This window comes from Bubalus bubalis, chromosome 14, assembly GCF_019923935.1.
Source record: "Bubalus bubalis isolate 160015118507 breed Murrah chromosome 14, NDDB_SH_1, whole genome shotgun sequence".
NCBI lineage: Eukaryota > Metazoa > Chordata > Mammalia > Artiodactyla > Bovidae > Bubalus > Bubalus bubalis.
Window position 1 is genome coordinate 83,208,514 of NC_059170.1, and position 9,037 is coordinate 83,217,550.

General features: G+C 44.7%; 1 non-coding gene across 1 annotated transcript; it reads left to right on the plus strand.

Annotated features, from left to right (window-relative positions):
* Positions 1-8,058: 8,058 nt before the first annotated feature.
* On the plus strand, positions 8,059-8,165 carry LOC112578984. The gene has a single exon (XR_006546738.2). It is a non-coding gene; the product is annotated as a U6 spliceosomal RNA (small nuclear RNA).
* Positions 8,166-9,037: the final 872 nt, after the last annotated feature.

The window sequence follows — 9,037 nt, forward strand, 5'->3', positions numbered from 1 at the left end:
GAACCCGCCTGCCAATGCAGGAGACATAAGAGATGTGGGTTCAATTCCTGGGTCCGGAAGATCACCTTGGAGGAGGGCATGGCAACCCACTCCAGTATTCTTCCCTGAAGAATCCCATGGACAGAGCAGCCTGGCGGGCTACAGTCCATGGGGGTGCCAAAGAGTCAGCCACGACTGAGCAACTTAGCATATACACAGTAATAGACGATTAGGACATGGAAAAGCAGAAAAGGAAGACAATCTGTGGGGAAGGCAGCTGTCTGCAAGCCAAGGAGAGAGGCCTCAAAAGAAACCAGCCCTGCTCACATCTTAATCTTGGACTTCCCAGCCTCCAGAAAATAAATGTCTGTTGTTTATAAGCCACTCATCAATGGTGGTGGTGGCTTAGTCACTCAGTCGTGTCCAACTCTTTGTGACTCTGTGGGCTGTAGCCCACCAGGCTCCTCTCTCCATGAGATTTCCCAGGCAATAATACTGGAGTGGGTTGCCATTTCCTTCTCCAGGGCATCTTCCCAACCCAGGGATCAAACCCAAGTCTCCCACATTGCATGCTGTTTCTTTACCTCTGAGACATCAAGGAAGCCCACTTATCAATTGTACTTTTGTTACAGCAGCCTAAACGGACTAAGACTTTGTTACAGCAGCCCCAGCAAACTATGACACCATGGTCAATCGTCCCATCACTAAACCGCTTGTGGAGCCTTGGGGATGTGCTGGTTATATCCTTCTCGGACCTTGTCTCACACGGCCAACCTCACCAAGGACACTTATCATATGTCCCTTTATCCACTCCACGGTATCTATCATCACATTCCTAAGTTTGTAAATATGTCAACGTTTGTGCTGTGAATACCTGTTCCTGAAATACTGCAGGACTTGCTTTCACAATAAGGTTCCTAAGCTGTTTCTAAGTGAGGAGCCAAGTGACATCCATGTCTCTGTGTAGAGCATCTTGTCGTTTTTGGAAAAATCTTTTCACATTTTTTACATCAGCTGTTGCTGGAAGGCCTGGGGTGATGGCTGAAGTCCAGAGAGCCTCTGGAGATGCTGTGTGAGAGTTTTTGTTGCTGCTTCAGTGACTGGGATGCCCAGTGGCTGGTGAGGAAGCCAAGCAAGGTGAGCTGAAATGTGTAGGGAGGCCCTGGTTTCTGCATTTAAGGAGATCTAGGGAGGAAAAAGGATACCCCTAGAGTGAGAGTTGTTAGAACAGCAGAAAAAGCTATCTAATTCAATTTATTTAAGGAATATAAAGGGCTTTCCTAGTGACTCAGTGGTAAAGGATCCACCTGCCAAGCAGAAGACGTGGGTTTAATTCCAGGGTTGGGAAAATCCCTGGGAGAAAGGAATGGCAACCCACTCCAGTATTCTTGCCCAGAGAATTCCATGGACAGAGGAGCCTGATGGGCTACAGTCCACAGGGTTGCAAAAGAGGTGGACACAACCTAGTTACTAACCAATGACAAAGTAGTATAAAACAATTTTATAAAATCATAGGATGGGATGGGATTTATTGAGACTTCCCAGTTTTACCACCTTTCCCCTCATGCAACCCTGAGGTATTGAATTACTCCTAATAAATGCAATTCTTTGTCTCCAAAGCACTTTCACAACCATATTTCATTTGAGCCTCAAGGAAATTGTGTGAGGTAGATAGGGAGGTATTAAGGTCCCCATTTTACAAATAAATGAAACTGAAGAGCAGGTAGTTGAAATGCCAGCGTTCAAAGAGCTAAAAGGTGTTAGAGCTGGGTCTGGAGACTTGTGATTCTGAGAACAGGTGGGTATTGATAGAGTTCCCATTGTTTACCCTCCCTGCTAATCTGGGCATGCGCACAAAAGACTGATGTCACACGTGGACATTCCATCCAAAACTCACAGCGAGGAAGGACTTCTCAACATCTGGCCATGAGCAAAAAAGGCGGAGGAAGGGAGAGAGGGAGAGAAAGACATAATATGAGCTGAGTTTACAGGGAGCAGGAGGGGGCACATGCACCCTTATCTCGGCCCTGACTGGGCAGAACAACACAGAAGAGCAAGCAGATGTACAGAGGCTGAGCCTCTCCGAACACGGTCCCCCTCCTGATTCCATATTCAGCTGGCAGGTCTCAGGAGTCAGGTCATCCATTACATCCCTCTAATGCTCTGATGGATATGTTTGCAACACACAGGGTTTCCATTAATCTGGGGGAAATCCTACTTTAGGCTTTCACTGAATCAGAAATTGCTTCAGCCATGACTGCTGTCTCCAGTGAATTGGGTCCCTCTTCCTCCACAGATATGCCCCACACAGGCTGCTCTCACCTGCACCCTCCACCTACCTGTCTCTCTCTCTATATATATATATTTAAATTGGAGGATAATTGCCTTACAATGTTGTGGTGCTCTCTGCCATACATCAATGTTAATCAGTCATAATGATATATATATATATATATATATACACACACACACACACATATATGTGTGTATATACATATATCCCCCTACCCTCTTGAGCCTCCCTCCCCCCACATTCCACCCCTCTAGGTCATCACAGAGCTCCAGGTTGGGCTCCCTGTGCTATGTAGCAGCCTCCCACAAGTTATGAGTATACATGGGGCTTCCTTGGTGGTTCAAATAGTAAAGAATCTGCCTGCAATGCAGGAGACTCAGGTTTTATCCCTGGATTGGGAAGATCTCCTGGAGAAGGGAATGGCAACCCACTCCAGTATTTTTGCCTGGGAAATCCCATGGACAGAGGAGCCTGGCGGGCTGCAGTCCATGGGGTCTCAAAGAGTCAGACACATCTGAGTGACTTTGAGAGTGAGTGAGTGTATATACATCAATGCTACTTTCTCAATTTGTCCTGGTCTCTCCTTCCCCCGCCGTGTCCACAAGTCCATTCCCTACATCTGCATCTCCGTTTCTTCTCTGTAAAAAGGTTCATCAGTACTGTTTTTCTAGATTCTGTATATATGTGTGGTGTGTGCATGCTGAGTTGCTTTGGTCATGACTTTGGTCATATATACCCCATAGACTGTAGCCTGCCATAATGCATATCATACATGCGTTAATATACAATATTTGTTTTTCTCTTTCTGACTTACTCACTTGCTCTCTTTACTCCTTCTCTACATCTATCCTTGGAGGCCCACCTCCAAGAAGCTTGAGTGTTTCAACCCTCAGGGATCTTTGTCTCAGCTGCATTACTGAAGCAATTATCATGCAGACCCCCAACTTAGCACTGAACATATGCTCTTCAGGATTAGTTCTCTGATGAGATGTCAGCCCCTGGAGAATCAAACTGGAATCCCACACCCTACTGAATCTATGCTCCTGCTAGTAGATCCATGCATGTTAGCTGTGACTTTTCTGGGAAAGAGTAGGCAAAACTAGGGTTAAACACAGCCAGTCATTGGAATCCAAGAGGAAAGGGGGAAGGAGTGGGAATTAATTGTCTTCCCGTGTTGGAAATTTTTGGTGTTGTTTCAAGATCCACATACAGTCAGCATTTTCATGTTGCTCTAAGATATGCACAAAGTAAGAGAACAAACAGAAGCCTTCCTTTGTGCTATTAAGGAACAAGGTAAATAAAATAATACTTTCCAAATGGAGGAACAGCCTAGCTTTCTGTGACACAAGAATGGGCTCATAACACCTCGGCTGTAACAGTTTCAAATGGAATCCTATTACAGTGCAGAGTATATTTATCACTGTATTTGAGGAACCCTTTCTCCTAAGTCCCCCCAGGGGGAGATCCACAGGCCCAGGTAGGCTCCTCTCAAACTCTCCTTTTCCACCCTGGCAGGTCCCAGGGATTCCCCTGCCCCACCACCTCTCCTCTTGGTAATTGTCACCACCTCCCCAAGCTGTCAAGTTTCTCACCCCTTCCTGAGGGACTCTGGAAGCTGGTCTCTTTATGCCCACCTGTTGGACTGCACCTCACAGGCCTACAAAGCCTGCATTTGCCCAGCTTCAAGACTGAAGAAGGCTTGGATTGGGCAACAGAGGGCTTCCCCGGTGGCTCAGCAGTGAAGAATCCACTAACAATGCAGGAGACACAGGAGATGGGGGTTCGATCCCTGTGCCAGGAAGATCCTCTGGAGAAGGGAATGGCAAACCCACTCCAGTGTTCTTGACCGGAGAATCCCATGAACAGAGGAGCCTGCCGGGTTACAGCCCATAAGGTTGCAAAGAGTCAGACCTGACTGGAGTGACTTTGCATGCACACATGCATCAGGCAACAGAGACATCAGTGGTTTGACCGATGGGGAGCTTATGTGTCTGAAGCAAAGTTCTAGAGCAACGCCCCCACCCTGTGCCGCAGACATGTTCAGGACGTGGCAGCAGTCTTTGCTCCTGGTGGAGGGGGAGATTGCCAGTTACAGGAGAGTTGATGTCAGATGGGCTCATCAATTACCAGGGAAACCAACAGAAGGGCACACCCCTCACCGCCCCTTTGATAAGAACAATCACTAGCTGGGGCCCAAGGCAAGTATGTAGGAGGGCCAGAGTAAGTGTAAATGAAGCAGGCACTGGTCGAGCAAGGGATGGACAGAAAGCAAGGGAACAGCCATCTTGAGTGGGCTAGTCAGCCACCACCCTTCCTGGTTGTCCCTGGGAAAAAAAAAAGCTTGTAGACCCTCTTCATTTTAAGACTTTAATGCCCATCATGACAAGAGGAAAGACAAAATATGGGGAATTACATGCATGTGTGTGTGTGTGTGTCCAGTGGCTAAGTTGTGTCTGAGTCTTTGCAACCCCGTGGATTGTAGCCCACCAGGCTCCTCTGTCCATGGAACTTTCCAGACAAGAATACTGGAGCAGGTTGTCATTTCCTCCTCCAGGGGATCTTCCTGACCCAGGGATCAAACCTGTATCTCCTGCATTGGTAGGTGGATTTTTTACCACTTGAGCCACCTGGGAAGCCTGAAGAAATACACAAAGGGTACAAATCTGACAGTCTTGGGTTTGGTCCAGAGTATCTGATGATCTGGTTGAAATAACTGGAAATTTCTTTTATGTCAACATTGGGTGTTATAAGCAGATAGGGGAGGGGGTCCCTGAAAGAGACCTCAAACATAACCTCCTTTTGGCCCAAGACATTTTGTGATCTAAGCCTGGCCACAATGCTTGCCCTTAAACAGGTCTCAGTAATTATGATCTTAAGGGAAGAAAGGGCTTCAGGAATGAAGGGAAAGCAGTCCAGAAACAATGGGTCTAGGACTCCCCTGGTGGTCCAGTGGCTAAGACTCCGAGCTCCCAATGCAATGGGGCTGGGGTTCCATCCCTGGTCAGGGAACTAGATCCTGCATGCCACAACTAAGAGTTTGCATGCCCCAACTAGAGATCCTGCAAGCTGTATGATGTGCCCATTAAAAAAAAATTGGTTCACATTAGAAAATATATACCTAAAAAAATTTTTAATAGAGAAATAGAGGTGAGCAAGAAATAACACAGCAACAGGCCTGTTTTTGTTCTTCATTTGTCTTTAGCTCTGGGGTAAAACCGTCAGTTGTGGGGGAAAGGCTAAGCAGAAAATTCTAGCCAGGGTTTTGAAATTTAAGTCCAAGATTATATGATGGCACCATTCAGTCTTCCAAATAGGTGACATAAAGTTGGGATGTGCCACCAAATGTGCACAGGACATAGAATTCCTATGGTTCTTTGTTAGTGAGGACTATGAATTTACATTTCAAAGCATCCATGTCTGAAAAAATTGGCTTCAAATGTAGTGTTCTGTAAAAAGCCAAACTATTTAGTACAAAGGGTTATACACATGCACATACATATAGACTACATATGCACACATATATATTTTTTAAGAATTTTTTTGATGTGGACTGTTTTTAGAGTTGTTTATTGACTTTGTTACAACATTGCTTCTGTTTTTTGTTTTGGTTTTTGAGCAGTGAGGCATGTAGGATCTTGGTCCCCCCATCAGCGATTGAACCTGCAGCCCCTGCATTGGAAGGCACAGTCTTAACCACGGCACCACCAGGGAAGTCCCTTTTGTTTAACTCTTAAGTAAAAACAAGAAGCCATTTGGCCCCAGTCTAAATATTCAGGGAAAGAAGCAAGTAGAATTACTCCTGTTGGAAATGCCACGTTAATTTATTATGCATAGCATGATCAAACAAGAGGCCACAAGACAGAACAAGCAGACTATGCTCTTTCAGAGGTAAAAGAGAAATGCAAAGATGCTAAGTCGTGGTCCTTCCCAAGAATTAAATTTGCGCCCAGGATTCTTAGCAATTAGGTCTTTTCATCTTGGCAGTATCAGAGGAAGAGGAGGGCGCACAGCACCAAATCCATGGTTCAGAGTTCAACACACAGTATTCTACCTGGGGGCATGGAATCAAAAACCCAGCACTGATAAGGAGTCATGCACAGACACAAGATTTATGGAGGCCATGCAGGGAAAGAAAATATATGGGTTACATGTCATACCGCTCTGGATGCAACTATTTTTCACACAGCAGAAACTGAGAGAGAAGACAAAGGAGAAAGACAAAGAAAAGTGGGGAGGGGCTTTCCCTGGTGGCCCAGTGGTTAAGAATCTGCATTCCAATGCAGGGGATGAGGGTTTGATCCCTGGTGGGGAACTAAGATCCCACAAGCCACAGGGCAATTAAGTTTGCAAGTCACAACTACTGAGCCCGGGAGCCACATCTAGAGAGAAGCCCAAGCCCCACAGTGAAAGATCCCACATGCTGCAATTAAGACCCACCAAGGTGATGGCAAGCTGGAAAATCAAGATTGCTGGGAGAAATAGCAATAACCTCAGATATGCAGATGACACCACCCTTATGGCAGAAAGTGAAGAGGAACTAAAAAGCCTCTTGATGAAAGTGAAAGTGGAGAGTGAAAAAGTTGGCTTAAAGCTCAATATTCAGAAAATGAAGATCTGATGGGGCATCTGGTCCCATCACTTCATGGTAAATAGATGGGGAAACAGTGTCAGACTTTATTTTGGGGGGCTCCAAAATCACTGCAGATGGTGACTGCAGCCATGAAATTAAAAGATGCTTACCCCTTGGAAGAATAGTTATGACAAACCTAGATAGCATATTGAAAAGCAGAGACTTTACTTTGCCAACAAAGGTCCGTCTAGTCAAGGCTATGGTTTTTCCAGTGGTCATGTATGGATGTGAGAGTTGGACTGTGAAGAAGGCTGAGCGCTGAAGAATTGATGCTTTTGAACTGTGGTGTTGGAGAAGACTCTTGAGAGTCCCTTGGACTGCAAGGAGATCCAACCAGTCCATTCTGAAGGAGATCGGCCCTGGGATTTCTTTGGAAGGAATGATGCTAAAGCTGAAACTCCAGTACTTTGGCCACCTCATGCGAAGAGTTGACTCATTGGAAAAGACTCTGATGTTGGGAGGGATTGGGGGCAGGAGGAGAAGGGGACGACAGAGGATGAGATGGCTGGATGGCATCACTGACTCAATGGACGTGATTCTGAGTGAACTCCAGGAGTTGGTGATGGACAGGGAGGCCTGGCGTGCTGCGATTCATGGGGCTACAAAGAGTCGGACATGACTCAGCGACTGAACTGAACTGATAGCCAAAAATTTAAAATATTTAAAAAAAAGAAAAGTAGGGGAAGTAAAGGTAAAATCAAGAAAGATAAAGTTGGAGCCTCCTCCTGGCCACCTGGCTGACCCCTCATCAGCAACTCAGCAGACACTCAGCATCAGCACTCTCTCAGCATCCCTGCTATCTCCATGGTGATTTAATGTGATTCTGATGGATGTGACTAGTTCATGAACGCTTCCTGGAGCTGGGCACTGTTGTTATTAACTCCATTTTCCAGATGAGAAAACAGTGCTTCCGAGATTGTTAACAACTTGTCCCAAATCACTGAGTTGCTAAAATTGTGGGATCAGGCATTGAACTTAGGCTGTTTCAGGCCCAAGCATGTGCTCCTGGTGAGCAAAGTGAAAAATAAGATGGTGTTTAATGGAGGAGAACGTGAACGTGTATTGAGTACTTAATATATACCTGGCATGTGATCCTCACAACAGTCCTGCAAGGGAGGTATCATTCCCATTTCATAGATGAAGAAATTGAGGCTCAGTGCTCACTTTGGCAGCACATATACTTAAATTGGAATGATACAAAGAAGATTAGCATGGCCCCTGCTCAAAGATGACATGCAAATTGGTGAAGCATTTCATGTTTTTATGGCAGAAACCATCACAACATTGTAAAGCGATTTTTTTCCAATTAAAAAATAAAGTTAAAAAAGTATGAATAAAACAGGGAATTTTTTTAAAATTGAGGCTCAGAGAGGTTAAGTAACTTATCTAAAGTTGCACTGCAAAGCCCCAGTCTGGGGCACTTCACCTCCTCTCAGTGTCTATGCTGAGAGTTTTGTACTTTCTCTCTGAAATAAATTCTGTTTGCTTGCTACCATGAAAAAGTGAAAAAAAAAAAAAAAGGCCAGGTCTCTCAGACTGCAGAGGCCATATTCCATTTAAAAAAAAAAATATATTGTTGTTTTGCTCCTAAATTTTATTTATTTATTTATTTGGCTTCTTCAGGTCTTCACTGTGGCATGTGAAATCTAGTTTCCTGACCAGGGATCAAACCCTGGCCCCCTACATTGGGACTACCGTGTCTTAGCCACTGGACCACCAGGGAAGTCCCCCATATTCTTTCTTCCAAACGGAATTCTCAGGAATTTCATGGATTGAACTAAGTAATTAAAAATCTCTCCTTTAGATATTTTTAGTTCTGCATATCCAAACCAAACATCTAGTGTATTTGTCAGAATTTGAAAGAAGTCTATTAAAGACTGCTTGCAAGAAAACCACTGTATAAACTGTTTTATAAATTCTTCTATTTTAATTAATTAGGTTTTCTAAAATTCAAAGAAAAAAAAAGGAGACAGAAACCAGTTTTTAATGATTTAGAATTAGGATTCATGAATACACTGGCTTATTTCTTGGTACTGGGGGAAAGCAGAGAGTAAATGTGGTGGGAAACTATGAGGGTCCAGAGATTCAGACTTTAGCCTGGAAGAGACATTAAAGAGGTATTTCAGGGACTTCCC